Here is an 18,843-nt window from a genome sequence, read left to right on the forward strand (position 1 = left end):
AAAAAGAAGAGGGGAGAGGGGAAGACCAATAAGGAGACCATTGCAATAGTCCTGGGGAGAGGTAATATCTGAACTTGAGAAGTACCTGTGAAGTAAAGAGATGGGGAATAAATTTAAGAGATGTTGTAAACTTGACAACGATTGGGTATGTGAGATGAGGCAGAGTGAGGTCGTAAGGTTGACTGTGAGGTTGTGAATCAGTTAAGAAGGATGGTGGTGCCTTTGAAAGAAATGGGAAAGTTCAGAAGAGGGGCACTAGAATCTTTGGATCATAGATTTAGAGCTATTTAAGCTAGGATTTGAACACAGGTCTTCCTGACTTTAAACCCAAGTCTGTCCAGTATACTATGCTGCTTCTCAATGTTGAATTTGAGATGTTTATGGGATATCAAATTCAAAATGTCTAATAGGCAACTAGTGACATCGGATGGGAGTTCAGGAGAGGCTGTGGTTGGATGGATATACATACATACATACATACGTACATACATATATATGTGTGTGTATGTGAGATTCACCTATATAAAGATAAATAAACTCATAGGAAATATGATCACCAAGGGCAAGTTTAGAGAGAGAAGAGGGCCCACGACAGAGCTCTGATTGTTGGAGAGATGGCAGGCATTCATCTCAGTGCAGGCAAAAAATGTTAAGAAACCAGGGTAAAAGGAATAAAGTCTATGTCTAGGAGATTATAAGACTATTCAAACTTGCTTAGCACAGAGTATAACTCCATTATATTTTGGACTATAACTATTGTATGCTTATTGTAAGAGGGTAGCTCCAAGAGAGGAGAAGTTTTGAGGCCACTTGTATTAAATAAAATTATAGTAATGATTCAGTCTCCCTTGGTGCCTAGTAGTGCTTTGTACATAATAGGTACAAAATAAGTGACTGCTGAATTAAGAGAGCAAAAAAGACAGAAGAGGGTTGAAACATGTCCAATGAGAAGCAGAGGCCATAAGACCTTATATGTTTAATATTAAAGAGAATATTTGTCATGTAAATTCTTTCTTCATATCTGATGTTCTAAACAGATGAGGGTCCTTCTCATGAGAAGCTTAAAGTATTTCATCACATTTTGTTACAGTATAGACCCTGACATTTAACAAAGCTATAAACATTACACATATGGATTTCATGTCACTATTTTTAGATAGGAGAAAGATAACTAAAATTTTGAGTGTCTGAGATTCAAAAAGGTTTCAGGCTATAATTCAGGGCCAATTCCAAGGAGATGAAATTTAATATAAATAAATATAAAGTCCTACATTTGGTTATCAGATATATAAATACAAAATTAAAAGAGATAGTTAAATAGACAATAACTCACATGAAAAATATCTAGCAGTTTTGGTGGGCTGCAAACTCAATATGAGTCAACAAAGTGATGTGGAACCCAAAAATATCTAACATATCTAACAAAAATGCTAACATATTGGGCTGAATTAATTTGTATTAATTAATTAATTAATGCATGACCTCATCCGGACTATGGTATTCATTTCTAGGTACCATATTTTTGGAAGAACATTGAAAAACTGGACTAATTTAGAGGAGGGCAAACAGGACAATGGGAAAAAGAGATAATTTCAATTCAGTTGAAGAATGGTTAGTGTGGACCAGTGGTTCTAAAACTTTTTGGCACCAGTACCACTCTTTAAAATTATTAGGACTCCTCCTGCCACCTGCACCAAAGAGTTTCATTTATATAGATTATATCTACTGACATTTACCATGCTAAAAATTAAAACATCTTATTATTATGAAAATAGTTTTGACCTTGAGAAACCTCTAAAAAGAGATCCTGGACCACACTTTGAGAACCACTGGTCTGGGGAAAATAAAACTTTGGGGAAGGCATAGCTGACCTTAAGTATCACAAAGAATTAAAATAAGGAAAAGGGACCAAATTTAGTTGTCACCAGAGCAGAACTAGGAGCAATGGCTTAAAGTTGCAGACAGGCAGATTTTGGCACAATATAAGGAAAATTTTTTTAACAAAATATTGTCTAAAAGGGTAATAATCTGCTTCAGGAGGTAGGAGATTCCCTATCACTGGAGGTCTTCAAGCTGAGACTGGATAACCAATTTGACAGGGATAGTGTAGGAGGATTGCTTTTCATTTATAGGTTGAGACAAGATGACTTGTGAGGATCTGCCACCTCTGAAAAGCTGTGAGATCTAAAAATGAGGTATTGCTAAAGCCATTCCAACATTCTCATTGATTTTTTTTTGTCAGTATAGCTATTCTGATATAATTTAAATGAAGGATGCTACAAGTGCAAGCTTATTTGCATGCATTATATTTATAGAGTTTTTCTTGAATATTGGTTCTCTAATGTAGTGTAAGTTGTGAATTCCAGTCTGAGGCTTTCCTATACTTATCACATTCATTCAATTTCTTTTCAGGCAACTTTATATGGCTTAAAGTATCAGAAAGTTTTCATATTAATTACTTTGGTTGGACTTCTCATCAATGTGAATTCTTTGATGTAGAATAAGGTAAGAACTCCTACTAAAAGCTTTCTCACATTGATTACATTTAAAAAGTTTCACTCCAGTATGAATGATCTGATGTTGAACAAGGGTTGAACTCTGACTGAAAGCTTTGCTGCATTCATGGCATTCATAAGGTTTCTCACCAGTGTGAACCCTCTGGTGCCTGATAAGAAGTGAGCTTTGAGTAAAGGCTTTCCCACATTCAGTACATTTGTGGGGTTTCTCTCCAGTATGAATTCTCTGGTGCAGTCTAAGTTGTGAGCTCTGACAAAAAGCTTTTCCACATTCACTACATTTATGAGGCTTTTCTCCAGTATGAATTCTCTGATGTAGAGTTAGTTGTGAACTTTGACTAAAAGCCTTCCCACATTCATCACACCCATAAGGTTTTTCTCCAGTATGAATTCTTTGATGTTGAATAAGTTGTGAGCTCTGACCAAAGGCTTTGCCACATTCATCACATCCATAGGGCTTTTCTCCAGTGTGAATTCTTTGATGCTGAATAAGTTGTGAACTCTGAATGAAGCCTTTACCACACTCATTACATTTATAGGGTTTCTCTCCAGTATGAGTTCTCTGGTGTAAGATAAGGCCTGAACTGCAACTGAAAGCTTTTGAACATTTATTACATTTATATGGTTTCTCTCCAGTGTGTATTAACTGATGTTGAATAAGACGTGAGCTCCAACTGAAGGCCTTCCCACACTCATTACATTTATACGGTTTTACTCCAGTATGAACTATCTGATGCTGATCAAGAGTTGAACTTTGACTGAATGATTTCCCACATTCCTTACATTTGTATGGTCTTTCTCCAGTGTGAATTCTCTGGTGTAGAATAAGGTGTGAGTTCTGAATAAAGGTTTCTCCACATTCATTACACTTATAGGGTCTCTCTCCAGTGTGAATTCTTTGATGTCTAATAAGTAGTGATCTTTGATTGAAAGTTTTTCCACATTCATTACATGCATGAGGCCTCTCTCCTGTATGAATTCTCTGATGTAACACAAGCTGAGAATTCTGACCAAAGGTTTTTCCACATTTATCACATCTATAAGGTTTCTCTCCAGTATGGATTCTTTGATGTTGAATAAGGTGTGATCTCTGACTAAATGTTTTCTGACATTCATTACATTGAAATGGCTTATCTCCCGTATGAGTTTTCTGATGTCTATTAAGTTGTGAGTTCAGACTGAAAGCTTTACCACATTCATCACATCTATACGGTTTTTCTCCAGTGTGAATTAATTGATGTTGAATAAGCCGGGAGCTACAAATGAAAGCTTTTGAACATTTATTACACTTATATGGTTTTTCTCCAGTATGAATTTTTTGATGTTCTCTCAAATTTGAGCTTCGACTGAAAATTTTTCCACATTCAATACATTTGTGTGATTTCTCTCCAGTGTGAATTCTCTGGTGTAAAACAAGGTCTGAATTCTGCTCAAAGTTTTTGCCACAATTATCACATTCGTGGACTTTTTCTTTTGTTATTCCTTTATGTGCAATGAGTGTTGATTCTGCCCCAAGTTCATTACATTTTTTGGTGATGTCCTCTATAGTGGTTTTCTTATGAGTCATCATGGCTTTATTGAAATCTTTTTCCAGGGAAGAGCATTTTCTCAAAATCACTGCTGTAGAGTTTTTATGATAAATGTTTAAGCTCCTCTCAGGTTTAAAATATTCTCCAAATTCATGTTCTTCAGGGAAATCCTTTAGGATTATTTCCACTGTTTCTCCATTTGATGTGACTCCTTTGAAATTTTCCCATTTTTCATATAACTGCTCATTCTCAGTTCTTTCCAAATCTGAAACAAGAAATTGAAAATATAATGTTCTCTATGCTGAGAAAAAAATTAGACTGGGACCAGCATCGTTGACCCTTCTTTTAAGCACTACATGTGGCTTTGCTTGTTCTCAGAACTAATATAAAATCTAGAAAGAAAGCAAAAGGTTGGAACTTGGAAGCAGGAGAAATTGAGTAGAGGTATAATCTAGATAAGGGGCATAGTGAACACAAAGTGAACCAGTTGAGAAGGGTGGAACATTTGATCAATGGAACAGATTAGGCAGGGGAGTTGGGAAGGAGCGAGAAATTTTGAGGTTTAAGCAGAGTGTATGGGAGACAAGGTAAGTTTTCAGTTAAGTATGATCAGTGGTGAGATGGCCTGAATAGGAAGATGAGAATATTTGATGAGGGAATAGTTAGAATTATACAGAAGTAGCAAAGAATGCTTCATAAGGTAATAAGTTCCTAGTCACCAGAGGAATTAGCAAAGAAAGCAATGAAATTGGTGCTAAAAAAGAAGAAAGAGGAGGAGAGGCAGTATAGTGAAAATAGTGAAACACAAAAATATTGGATTTGGCATAACAGAACCTGTGTTTAAATCCTGGCTCTGATATAAGCTGTGTAACGTCAGACAAGTCCCTTTACTTCCCTAACCATGTCCTCACCTATAAAATGAAAAAGTTGGAGGAAACGACTTCTCAGGCCCCTTCCTATAAATACTACAAACCTACCAGAGCAAGGTAGGTGAATTGTGACATAGAAGCTGCGTTTCCAGAGAAGGAACCTTTTTGTGGAAATGTTGCAAGGTCAATCAGTGGGAAAGATAGTCAAAGGTGATGGTATCTCACTATTTCTCTGTCTTTGAAATTAGGAAAGCCATTCTCTCAGGAAAAAATCTACATCTGCAAGAATTGAACAAAGGCAGGGGACCTAGTTTTTTCAAAAGGGAAGAGAATAAGGTCCTTTAATATCTCTCTCATTTTCAAAGATCTTTCAAACATCACTGAAAGTGCTTCAACAATCACAAACGCTGAGTTCATCTAGGTGACTTGAATTTATCAAGGCAACTAGGTTCTTTCTTACTATCTCTCTGCTTACTTTGGGTATCAATTCCTTATTAGCCATTTGTATTCTGTTCTTCCTAGTGCAAGAAGAATTCTTTTTGGTATAAAAGAGAAGCAAAATTAAAATTGAGCCACTCTGTCTTCTCTGTTTTCAGTTATTATCATCATCCCATTCACCCCAAGCAGCAGTCCTATCCCTTCTTTGGTCCTCCCTTTTTCTACCAATGTAGCTTCTAATAAGTAAATTTTTAAAAGTCTTTTTTGCTATTCTCATCCATCCTAGCACATTCTGAACTTTAGTACTCCTGATACTATTTTTATAAGACACCACCATGTTTTTCTTTTCATTCTCTCGTTACCTGTCTTTGCTTCCATATTTTGTACATGATTTTTAAAATCTGAGTTGGTGAGTTCCATATGCATCCACATTAGTCTTCAGATAATTCCCATTTTTCTTCCACATTGGAATTGTTCCCTTTGTATCACTAGAATTTTATTCTCAAGGAACTTCCCATCCCTCCTGGAGACTTTTCCTATAGAATTTAACTTATAGCATCCTACCTATTTTCCTCTGAACTCTTAGAGTTCTGTCTTCCCAAAATCTAGGCCTACTTTGCTTTCTCTTGAGAGAAAATAATAAACTCTGGAACAGAACAGTTATTTCCCTTCAACCAGTTCCTCTCTGTTAGTAAGAATCAGCTCCCATTTAAAATTTCCCTTTGTTAGCTTCTCCACCTTTTAAAGAATGTTGCATTAAGGCACATCATTAAGTTGTTAGCTCTTCTGCTGTGGGTAGAAAGAGAGCTCAAGCAGATGTCTAAATAACCAAAGTCTTCTCATACTTCTCACTCTTCTTACCCCGAACAAGATCATTCACTTGTGATTACCTTCCTAGAAATCACATACCAATCTAGTTGTTTACTCTTGAAGTAATCCCTAGTCATATCCTATTGTGGCTCTGTCTATACAGTAGTCTAGACAAGGTGTCTCACTATCACCTCAAACCAAAAATAAAGACAAAGCCACAGCTTTGCCAGAGGATGGCCACCCTGAGCTAACATCCCCATTTGGATAAGCAAAGGTATTTGTTGCCTCCATCCCTGCCTACTGGAAATGGTTCCCAAAATGTTTCCTTTCTGAATCTCCAGTGCTTTCATTGCCCACCTCTTTCCCTTCAGCCTTCTACCACTGCCAGTCATGAACTTGTCATCTCTAACATGGATTACAAACAACAATACAGATTTATAGAGCATTTCAAGGTTTACAAAAATCTCCACAACAACCTGATAAGGTAGGTAGTGCACATTTTATCATCCAGTTTTTCCCCCATAAGTAAAGTAACTAAAGCTAAGAGTAATTAATTACAGGGTTGCCCCACAGTCATGAAGCTATTATGTGTTTAAACCAAAATTCAAATCTAGGTTTTCTTTGTTCCAAGTCAAGTATTCTTTTCACTATATCATGCTGCTGTTCAATCTAACACCCAGACTTCTCCACTTGTCACTAACACTTCCAAAGTTCCTAGAAATACTTTGTAGATACTAGGCAGTTGATAAATGTTGAATTAAAAGTCAAGTCTTTCTGCACTTGGCGATGGACAGGCCACCTGAGGCAATGTTGATGCTATCTTACCAAGTCCGTCTTCTTCAAGGACTTCCTTAGGGAAAACAGAATGCCCTCAATTTTATTGTTCTCTCTGCTTTTTCTCAAAGCAAGTTTTTTTGATTTATCTATCCACTGTCCTGAGACATTTTCCATGGCAATACCTGATACAGACAGTCGGTGAACAGGCACTTATTAAGTGGTTACCATGTGCCAGGCACTGTGCTAAGCACTGGGGAGACAAAGTAAGGTTTAAAAAAAAAAAAGAAAAGAAAAAGGAAAAGAAACCTTGTCACTACTCTCAAAGAGCTCACATTTTCATGGGAGGGACAATATGAAAACAATTATGTGCATACATTATAATTACAGAGTAGAAGGAAGAATATTTAGGAAATCTGAATAATTATGGTGATAAGGATGATTAGGATTCCCATTAACTAGTTTCTCTCCCTCACCTGTGCGGGAACCTCTCTGGGATTCATCTTTTTCCTTAGCTCCCTGAAGATCCAACAAACATGGCTCTTCTTCTCACTCCAGCTAAAAGATCACATCAAGCTTCGAGGCTGGAAGTCCTACTTGTATGAAAGGCCATAGAATATACTCGCTTGTGCTAGTAATGGCAGCTAAAGCAGGCCATAGAGAACAGGTGGAAAGGGGGCAAAAATGCCAAGAGCAGAGACCTCAGAACACTCCACCCAAGTAGGAGTCCCTGGAAAAGCTGATAATGGAAGCACATAAGGATGAGAAGGTCACTGAGTAGTGAAAAGAGCATTGTCTTGAAGTCAGCAGATCTAGATTCAAAAGTCCTTCCTTCCATTATCTTGAGCAAGTCATTACTCTCCAGCCTGAGTTTCCTAATTCATAAAATGGAGATAATACTTGACCTCCTTCAAAGGGTTCTCATGAGAAAAGCAGTCTGTCAAAAGTAGTATACCAAAGAAAACAGAGCTATTATTATTCCTGGAAGAATAAGAAACTTCTATCCCTATAGGAAGTAAAATGGATAATTTTAATTATATGAAATTAAAAAGGTTTTGCACTAACAAAAACCAATGCAGGAAAACAGGAAACTGGGGGAAGATTTTTACAGCAAGTTTCTCTGATAAAGGCTTCATTCCTCAAATGTATAGGGAACTGAGCCAGATTTATAAAAATAAGAATGGGGAATGCCCCACTGATAAATGGTCAAATGATATGAACAGGCAGTTTTCAGAAGAAGAAATCAAAGCTATCAATAGTTATATGAAAAAATGCTTTAAATTACTATTGACTAGAGAAAAGCAAATTAAAACTCTGAGGTATCACCTCTTATCTATCAGATTTGACTCACATGACAGAAAAGGAAAATGACAAATGCTAGAGGGACATAGAAAAATAGAGACACTAACACAGAGTTGTAAACTGGACAACCATTCTACGGAATAAGTTGGAACTATGCTCAAAGGGCTATAAAATTGCACATACCCTTTGACCCAACAATACCACTACTAGTTCTGTAAAGAAAATGAAAAAGGATCTATATATACAAAAGTATTTATAGTTGCTCTTTGTACAATGGCAAAGAATTGGAAATTGAGGAGATGCTCGTCAGTTGGGGTATGACTAAACCAGATGTGGCACATAACTGTGATGGAGTACTATTGTGCTATAAGAAATGATGAGAAGGACGGTTTCAGAAAAACCTGTGAAGACTTATATGCAAGACTGATGCAAAGTAAGTGAGAATAACCAGTAGTACATTGTGCACAGTAACTGCAATATTATAACAATGATCAACTGTGAAAGACTCAGCTACTCTAATCAATACAATGATCTAAAACAATTCCAAAGGACTCATGAAGAAAAATACTATCTACATCCAGAAAGAGAACTAATGAACTCTGAATACAGTCTGAAGCATATTTTTTCACTTTATTTTCCTTGCCTTTTTTCTGGCAACATGGCTAATATGGTCGTTGCAGAGTAAGGAAAAAAAATCATAGGATTTAGAGCTAGGAATGACCTTAGAGATCCATACAGTCCACTTCTTCATTTTACAAATGACAAAATGAAGAGTAAGAAACTGGAAATCTTGCTAATGGGGAAGGAAATAGGATATATTGATTTGTGCTGGGAACCTACCGATGCAGTAGGAGGGGAAAGGACAAAAGAGATACACTGCCCAAGTTTACAATGGGAAAAGATGTTTAAACTCAGGTCTTCTCACTCCACAGGTAACACTCTTCCAGGGAACAATTTTAGGACCTCCAAAAGGGCAGCTCACCTGGAACCTGGCCATCAATGGGAGCAAAGATGCCATCACCTGGTCTTTTAGGTTCCCTGAGCAGGAAGGGCAGAAAGAAGAAACATAAGTGAGAGCAGTGAAATACTCCCATTCACTGCTCACATAACTCTCCTCAACAGAAGACTCATAGGCCTCTCTACATGGTTTCTCCTTTAATGACTGACTAACTCTTCTTGTCATTATGTCACCATAAGTCACCTGTGCAACAGAGGCAATACAGAGGGTTATATATAAAGGAATTATAGTCCCAAGTAGAAGAAAAGAAGGAAGGAAAAAGGGGAAGAGGAAAGGAAGGAAGGAGAAAGAGAAGAAAGGAAGGAATGAGAAGGAAGAAAAGAAGAAAGGAATAAGGGAAGGAAGAACAGAAGGAATGAGGGAAGGAAAGAAGGGAGGGAAAGAAGGAAGGATGTAGTCATTAAGCATCTACTATGCTCCAAACACTCTACAGATATCTCATTTAATCCTCACCACAACCCCAGGATGTAGGTTCTATTGCTATCCTCATTTTACTATTGGGAAAACTGAGGCAAGCGGAGGTTAATTAAAAAGTTGCTGGTGCTGAAGATTAGTAAATAGATAAAAGGTAATGACATTGACAGTGATTATCATCATTTCTGGCAGAAGCTGATATAAAGGGGATGCCACAAGTAAGATAACAAAAGCCCAGAAACTGGCTCATCCAGGAAACACTTGATTTCCTTGCCAAAATTTGTAGCCAAGGGCAACATTAGGTTAAAGTATAAACTCATTTACAAAATTATGGGCTAGGATGATAGAAGCAGAGTGGATAGAGTGCTGGACCTGGTGTCAAGAAGAACACAGTGTGAATCCTCCCTCAAACATTTATCAGCTATGTGACCCTGGGCAATTCACTTAACCAACTACTGCCTGCCTCAGTTTCTTCATCTGTAAAACTGGGATAATAGAACTTACATCTAATGGCTGACCTGAGGATAAAATAAGATACTATGTGTAAAGTGCTTTTTAGACCCCAAAGTGAAATAGGTTAGCTGTTATTATTTATTAAGATTGCAAATAATATCACACTGCAAAATAGCAAAAAGCACTAGAGGAGAAAACAAATCTGTCAAAAGAATATCCCAAGAGAATTTACAGATGAAGATTGAAGGACAACAGACAAAAAACAGAACAGATATGCCAGCAGTCCTACAGCAGTATAGTCTCAGTATCAATAACATTATCAACTGCCATAAAGGGATTCTAGCATCTGTAAAATGGAGATAATGGTAATCCCTATAGGTTTCAAAGGGGTATTGTGAGGAAAAAACTGAAATAATGTATATGTCAACAGGCAATCACAATGTCACAATTCTTATGTGAAAACTAGGCTTATTACAAGAGAAATGAACATGCATGTGGAACCCAAAGAGTTCATAGTCCTTACAGAAGTTTCAAATTTATGACAGTACAACAAAAGGAGAAGAAAGCAGGAAGGCATGGGAGGGGAAAGGTACCATAACCTCTCAGGAAGGGGAGGGGCAAGGCAATGGCAAAAGCCATACCCTTTTCCCTTGGGAATCCCTAGACCATAAAGATAGAACCTATTATCTGCAAAGGACTCCTGCTGAGCAAGCATTTTTCCTAGCCTGGTACAGACTGGCTGTCCCCTGTCTTGCCTCCTAAGGACACACAGGGAATCCAGCTTGAGGTGCAAACAACAAATTATGTCAGCTGGAGTGGGGGCGTGTGGTTCGTCTTTGACACATTCAAGGCCTCCTGCATGATCTGGGTCTAGTGTTTTTGGAAAATATGGCAATTCAAAAAGACAAGTTCAGGGGACTTCTTAACAGTCCTTAACATCTGCAAAGCTCTTTGAAAACTTTAAAGGACTATATAAATGCTAGCTAGCTATTATATATTTGACACATAAATTATTATTTACATGTTGTCTCCCTCATTCAAATTTAAGCTCCTGGAGGGCAGGGACTGTTTTTGCTTTTCCTTGTATCCTCAGAACTTAAGACAATGTCTGGCACTGACTGAAGGTGATCTGATTACAAGTCCACTTCTTACCTTACACCTTACTGAATTCAACCTATTATTGCATTAGATAAGAAATAATGAATTACCTAAAAATTGCTTCAGCATATTTCAACCCCATTTCTTCTGCTAAAGGTTTTCAGTGTTTTAGTTTACATTTAGCGTGGGCCTATGCCACCCATGCCAAATGTATTTTCTAATTGAGAAAAAGTTTCCATTATATCTAATAAATATGAGCATAAAGTAATATTTTGTAACTACTGTATTATTGATAATGATACGTTAATATTATTAGTAAATGGACACTTGAAATAGAGTGTCAGTGACATTTGAAAGATTATGGGAAAATGGAAGACTGTACGACTGGACAAATGTCTCAGCTTCCAAAACTGGAAAGAAAACGGAGTCTACAAACTATAGTTCAGCAACTTTGATTTTAATTCCTAGGAACAATTTAGAATGGATTATTAAAGAGATAGCTAAATATTAACAAGGTATCTCTTTAATAACCCATTATTAAAGAGACATCTTGAAAAGGAAGCAGTAATTAAAAAAAAACCAGCATGGCTTCATCAAGAATAATTTCCTTTCTCTCAGGGTTAGTAACCTAATACATCAGGCGAACTCTATAGCTATAATTTGCCTAGAGTTCAACAAGACATCTGATATTCTTAATCATTAAACCATTTTCATCTTTAAATTATTAAAATATCTCCTTTCATAAAGTCTCTCTAAAAGAGAAAATTTAAGTTTCTCTCAAAGGTGGAAAGATATAGCCTAGACAGTAATACAATTAGATTGATTCAGAACTAATTAAATAGCCATATTCAGAATTCTTATTAATGGTTCCATTATCACTTTGGCAAGAGGTCTCCAATAGCATCCAAAAGGATCTGTGCATGAGCCTGTATTGTTTAACATTTTTATTAATAACCTGGAATAAGGCAAAGATGGCATATTCATTATATTTGTAGGCGACACAGATCTGGAAGGTACACACTGGATGTCAGAATCCAAAAAGATCTTGATAGGCTAGAGCAGGGGTGGGAAACCTGCAGCCTTGAGGCTACATGTTGCCCTCTAGATCCTCAAGTGTGACCCTTTGACTTGAGCAACCCCTGGGCTAGAGCATTAGGCTGACTTTAAAAAGATGAAATTCAGTGGAGATAAACGAGGATCAAAAAGATCAATTTCTGAAATACAAAATGGAGGAGACATGGTGAGATAACACTTTATCTAAAAAATATAAAAGGGCTTTACAAAACTACAAGCTCAATAGCAGCTGGCAGTATGATATGGAAGTCAAAAAAGCTAAGGCTATTTGGGCATAGGAATAAGATAGTAATTCCTCTGTATTTTGCCCTGGTCAAACCACATCTGATGTACTGCATTCATTTTGGGGTCCTCTGAAACACTGGAGAGCATCCTGAGAAAGGCAACCAGGATGGTGAATGGTCTTACACCCATTCATCTGAGAATTAGTTGAAGAAACTTGCTTGTTCAACTTGAAGAAGATTCCAGGGAGCATGAGAGCTGTGTTCAAGTATTTGAAGGGCTGTCATGTGCAAGAGTGATTAGATTTGACCACTGAGGAAAAAACTAGAAATAATAGGTAGAAGTCCCACTAAGGCACATTTAGACTTGATGTCAAGAAAAACTAACAGAGCTATCTAAAAGTGCAAAGAGCTGCCTTAAGAGATGATGGATTCTTTTTCTTTGAAGGTCTTCAAGTAGAGGCTACATGACTACTTGTCCAGTATGTTACAGCTTTTGTTGTTCAGTTGTTTCAGTCACGTCGGACTCTGCAATCCCATTTGGGGCTTTCTTGGCAAAGATACTGGAGTAGTTTGCTATTTCCTTCTCCAGCTCATTTTGCAGATGAGGAAACTGAAGCATACAAGGTCAAGTGACTTGCCCAGGGTCACACAGCTAGTTAAGTGTCTGAGGCCAGATTTCAATTCAAGTCTTCATGATTCCAGGCCTCTCTCTATCCACTGCATCACAAAGGCTGCCCAATCTCTACCTGCTAAAGTCCTTTTCCAAGGTTCAGCTCAGATACTAATTGTTATATAAAATTTATGTTACATAATTTTCCCCAACCAAGAGTGATCTCTCCCTACTCACATTTTTATAACCTTCCTTTTCTCCTATGACTTTCTTTCCTGCATCATAATCTTCTGGGTATGTGTTGTATTCCCCAGTATTCTACAAGCTGCTTAAGGGCAGCCCCAGGTCTTTCTTCCTTTGTATGTACTTCAGTAGCCTGTACTTTGCAAATGTTTTAACTACTGAATTGACAGTTAAGATGCTTAAGGGCCAACCAAGGCTGTTGCATTTGTATTGTGGTATTATCTTAAGTTTAGCTTAATAAATGTTTGTTGGATTGAATATAATCAACACTACATTGGCCTCTGCACGCAATGAAGCCCATGGAGGGCCCTGCGGACCCTAAGAAGCTAAGTGCCCGTGAGCCCAGCGGTAGGATTTCCAGCTCTCACTTGCCCCAGGAAACCTGTTTAGGGCATACAAGGTTAATGATGAAGGCTGGCATTTAATGTCTGCTTTAATGATGTCATTGGAGCCTCACAACCCTAAGAGGGCTATTAAAGATATCATTGTGCCCAGAAACTTTTCGACTTGCTGTCAAACGTCAGGGGCAGGATTTGAACCTGCCTCCAAATCCAGCACTTTAACCACGGCGGCCGGCCGCGGGGTGGGCGGCCGGCCGCGGGGTGGGCTCCCCGCTCCCCCGCCAGCGACAGCCCCAATGTTTTCCTCCTTTCACGCACCCTCCACACCCCGCCCCCCCATCTTGCTGCTCCATATACCTTGGGCCCCAGACTGTCAGAGCTGGAAGGAGCTTCAGAGACCCACCTAGTCGGACCCTCTCGTGTTTTACAGAGGAGGAAACTGAGCCCTAGAGGGGAGGAGGGGCTTGTCCAAGGTCACCATGTGACTAAGTGGCAGGGTCGAGCCCGAGGGATCAGTCAGTGCGTCCCAGGGGAGGGCTCTTCTCGCTGCCCACCCCCCAACCCCACCCGGCCCTTACACCGCCCCCGGCCCCGACTCACCGTCCGCTCGGGGGCGCGCGGCGTCCGGGCCGGGGAAGGGGGAGGGGGGCGGAGTTCTGACTGTAACCAAAACAGAGGCGAACTGGGAGGAAACGAGCCGAACGAGGCCGGAAACAGCCTTGGGCTCCAGAGCCTGCGACCGTTCTAGGATGCTTGGAGGACTCGAGAATCTCTGTGGCCCTCCCCGCCCCGCTTCTTGAACGCCTAGGAGCGGGCAAGAGGGCAGAGCCGGGACCCCAGGGAGGAAGAGCTCCCCAGATCTCTCCCTCATTGCCCGCTCCCGGGAGTCCTCACGTCGCTGCCTGTCTCCTGGCGCCCTGACCCAGACTTTTAGTCTTAAGGGAAGCCCCACCACGGCGGTCCACAAAGCTGTAGGAGGATGGAGGCCACGTGCATTTTCTGGCTCCTCACTCCCGCCAAAGGCTAACAACTGCCCATCAAAAGGAGATCAGCCAATCACTGCTCTCGCTGAACCTCAGCGGCACAGAATCCCAGCACAGGAAAGCTCCTCAGAGGGCACCTAGTCCAACCTGTACTTGCACCTGAACCCCCTCTGCAATATGCCCTACAAGTGGCCATCTAGCCGTTGAAGACCTCCTGCTACCTCCAGAGACTGCTCACTCCGCTTTGGGAAAGCTCTAATTGCTGGAAAGTTTTCCGTAACATTGATCCTATTTTTCTCTCTGCAGTTTCTACCCACTGCTCCTAGTTCTACTCTTAAGGAACCAAACACAGCAAGTCTAATCCCTCTAGTACTCGATCTTCCTTCAGATACTGGAAGACAACATCAAACAACAAACGCTTTGTATCTTCTTTGCATAAGAATTTGTATTAACTACTCTCCCTCCGTGTCTTTTGTGTAGAGTAGGCACATGATAAATGGCTGCTGAATTAATAAACGGCCAGAGCAATAGTGAATGAAGAGAGGGTAGAGCTATAAAGGATAAGAAGCAGAGACCAGAAAGGCTTAAATACTAAATTAGAGAGTATTTATGTAACTACTGACTTTTGTGGGGTTTTCATATGTTCCATTTTCAATTCAACAAGCATTTTTTAAGCACCTGTCATAATACACGGAGTGCGCTGTGCTAAATGCTGGAAATAGAGACAAAAATGGAGTAACCTCTGCTCCATCAAGGAGTTCTCATTTTACTGTGGATAGATGATGTAGCAAATTAAGTGTGAGGTGAGGAATGAAGAGAGAGAATGAGAGAAAAGATGAAGTTGCCTAGGAATATTTAAAGAGGAAGAAAATGTTTACCAGCAGGGGAAATCATGAAAGCTAAATGAGGTAGCACCACACGAGCTTGGCCTTGAAGGCAGATAAAGGGATCAGAAAATCAGAAATTTGGCAAGAGGACATCCCAAGTATGGGAGATGGCCTGTACAATACAGAGGCAAAGATTACTTTTCAAGTTCAGGGAACAACTAGTAACTGGCCTATAGTATATGTGAAGGGAAATAATATGAAATAAGGATGGCAAGGTAGGTTGTAGCCAGACTTTAAATTATAGGCTAAAAATTTATATTTCATCCTAAAGGAAATAATCACTGACATATTTTGAGCACCGGGGCAAGATGATCTGACGTCTGCTTTAGGAAGATTATTTTTTACATGTGTAAAACATTGATTGGGAAGAGGAGGCTATAACAATAATCCAGACAAGAGGTTTCAAAAGCCTGAACTAGGATAGTGTCAGTATGTGGGAAGAAAATCATGAATTGGGAAAGACTCTGTGGAGGTAGTAGCAACAGAACACGTCAATTGAATTTCTAAAGCTATTGGTTTATATGTTGTAGTCCTCAGTAAAGCATGGTCTTCTTTATGGAAGAGACTTTGTCTTTGGATCCCCAGGAATGGAGGGAAGCAGCATGGCATAATGGAAAGAGTGCTTGATTAGGAAGTTGGAGGACCAGAGTTTGAATTTTAACTCTGTTATTTATTGACTGCATAATCTTAGACAAGTTTCTTATCCACTCTGGGCCTTTACACCATCAGGCTACAGTCCATTTCTCTTCCTCCTTTTAATTCCATGCTCCTGAATGATGCAGGTAAATCTTTGAACTCACTCCTGAACCAGCTCCAATTAAGGACTCCAGTAGAGCACAGAGACCATTTGCTATGAACTCTAAAGAACTCTTTACAGTGAAATCCAAATGACTTACCCGAATTTACCATGCTCTTATCCTCTGTGATATATATGAGCTATTCAACCTCAAGAAATCAAGTGATTTCAGCAGTGTGGATGCTATACCCATACACACAGATCATTGACTTCTTCATGACTTAGCAGATTGCCTTAGTGAATTGCTATGGCCAAAAGAACTAAACATCCAACACCCAAAGCAAATGAAGTATTTCTCAGAATTTACCTACGCTGACATATACTGTCTGTAACCAGGCCCACATATGGTGGGGCCTTTGATACTGTTAAGATCTGTCAGACTGTGTACTTTGCTGGCATACTCTCTGAGGAACACCAGGGTTACCTCTACACTGAAATACATACAGACACATATGTATACACACATATATATGTATATGAAATATATATAGATATATATGAAATATATACAAATATATGTATGTGAAATATATATATACATATATATATACACACATATAAATTTAAGTTGAAGGCTTTTTAGAAGACATTTGACTTTATAAGCCTGAGATCACTATTAAAATTTTCTCTGACCCAAGCTTTCAGGCTATAGATGAGTAGCAGCAACTAAGTACTATACATGATCTGAATCCATCTGAGATCAACAGTATACTTTCGATGGCTGGAAACTACATGGTGCCAAGAGTCATATATCTTTCTTCTACTGTAATCCAGCAGCCATGCCTTTTTGGTAAGGCCTGTGCAGCTCCTATAAGAACTTACCAACATAACTAAGTTCAGAGAGGTTCATCACCAGGCTGGCCACAAGGTGCTGCATTTTTGGGTCACAGCATTTCTAGATGCAATCTATACTAATGAAGTAAGTACTTACAATGACAAAATCATAGAGCGCTAAAGTAGAAAGAGTCAACAATCTGGGAACAGAAGAATTATCACATACAGATTACTTCAGTTTCCCTCATTTATGGGGGCAACACCCTAACTCTAAATTGTACTGTTTTGTTCTAATATTTCAAATATTCAAAAGAAAAAGGATTTGATCCTTCCATGAATACTCTACCACAAAACCAGGTCCTTTAAAAGTCACAAGAATTAGCAAAGAAAGCAATAAAAATAGATGCAAGCAAAGAAAACAGGAGTCAACTGGGTAGAGTAGAGAACATTAGCTTTGGCATCAGAGTACCTGAGTTTGAAGCCTCGCTTTGATACTTGCAAGCTATGTAACTTTGGACACGTCTCTTCTAACTTCTTCCTTATCTGTAAAATGAGAGTCATATAAATCTACTTATAAGTGAGCTTGTTTGAGTGATGAATCATAGAAACTGAGTTCATAGGTCATGACCATATCACAGGGTGATACTGACCAAAGGGAGAGAAAGACAAAGATCATGGTATATTTTTCAATCTCTGATCTGGCAGGCCTTCTTTGAGATTGGCAAGGGCATTTTCTCAGAAAAGAGTCTATATCTCTCAGAATGGAGGATGGTGAGTGGTGTTTAGAAGCTATCAATTCTTTTTTTCTTAATTTTTAAATTTTTTTAATGTTTTATTTGTTTATTTTTAGTTTTCAACATTCACTTCTATAAGATTTTGAGTTCTAAATTTTCTCTCTCTCCCTCTCTTCCCCCCTTCCCAAGACAGCATGCAATCTGATATAGGCTATACATGTACAATCATATTAAATACATTTCCACATTAGTCATGTTGAAAAGAAGAATTAAAACCAAAGACAAAAACCACAAGAAAGAAGAAACAAAAAAAAGAGAGAGAAAATAGTATGCTCCTATCTGCATTCAGACTCCACAGTTCTTTCTCTGGATGTGGATAGTATTTTCCATCATGAGTCTTTTGGAATTGTCTTATATCCTTGCATTGCTGAGAAGGGTTAAGTCTATCAAAGTTGGTCATTGCACAATGTTACTGGTACTGTACGCAATGTTCTCCTGGTTCTGCTCACTTCATTCAGCATCAGTCCTTATAAGTCTTTCCAGGTTTTTCTGAGGTCTGCCTGCTTATCATTTCCTATGGAACAATGGTATTCCATTACATTTATATACCACAACTTGTTCAGCCATTCCCCAGTTGATGGGCATCCCCTTGTTGATGGGCATACCCTCAATTTCTAATTTTTGGCCACGACAAAAAAAGCTGTTATAAATATTTTTGTACATGTGGGTCCTTTTCCCATTTTTATGATTTCTTTGGGATACAGATCTAGAAGCAGTATTGCTGGGTCAAAGGGTATGCACATTTTTATAGTCCTTTGGGCACAGTTCCAAATTGCTCTCTAGAATAGTTGGATCAGTTCACAACTCTACCAATGATGCATTAATGTTCCAATTTTCCCACTTCTTCTCCAACATTTATCATTTTCCTGTTATGTCATGTTAGCCAATCTGATATG

General features: G+C 38.8%; 1 pseudogene; it reads right to left on the reverse strand.

The window, feature by feature from the left end:
* Nucleotides 1-2,443: 2,443 nt before the first annotated feature.
* LOC114041417 lies at nt 2,444-14,340 on the reverse strand (annotated as a pseudogene).
* Between the last annotated feature and the right edge of the window lie 4,503 nt (nt 14,341-18,843).

The sequence above is a fragment of the Vombatus ursinus genome, unplaced genomic scaffold (genome assembly GCF_900497805.2).
Source record: "Vombatus ursinus unplaced genomic scaffold, bare-nosed wombat genome assembly UNPS02014173.1, whole genome shotgun sequence".
Taxonomy (NCBI): Eukaryota; Metazoa; Chordata; class Mammalia; order Diprotodontia; family Vombatidae; genus Vombatus; species Vombatus ursinus.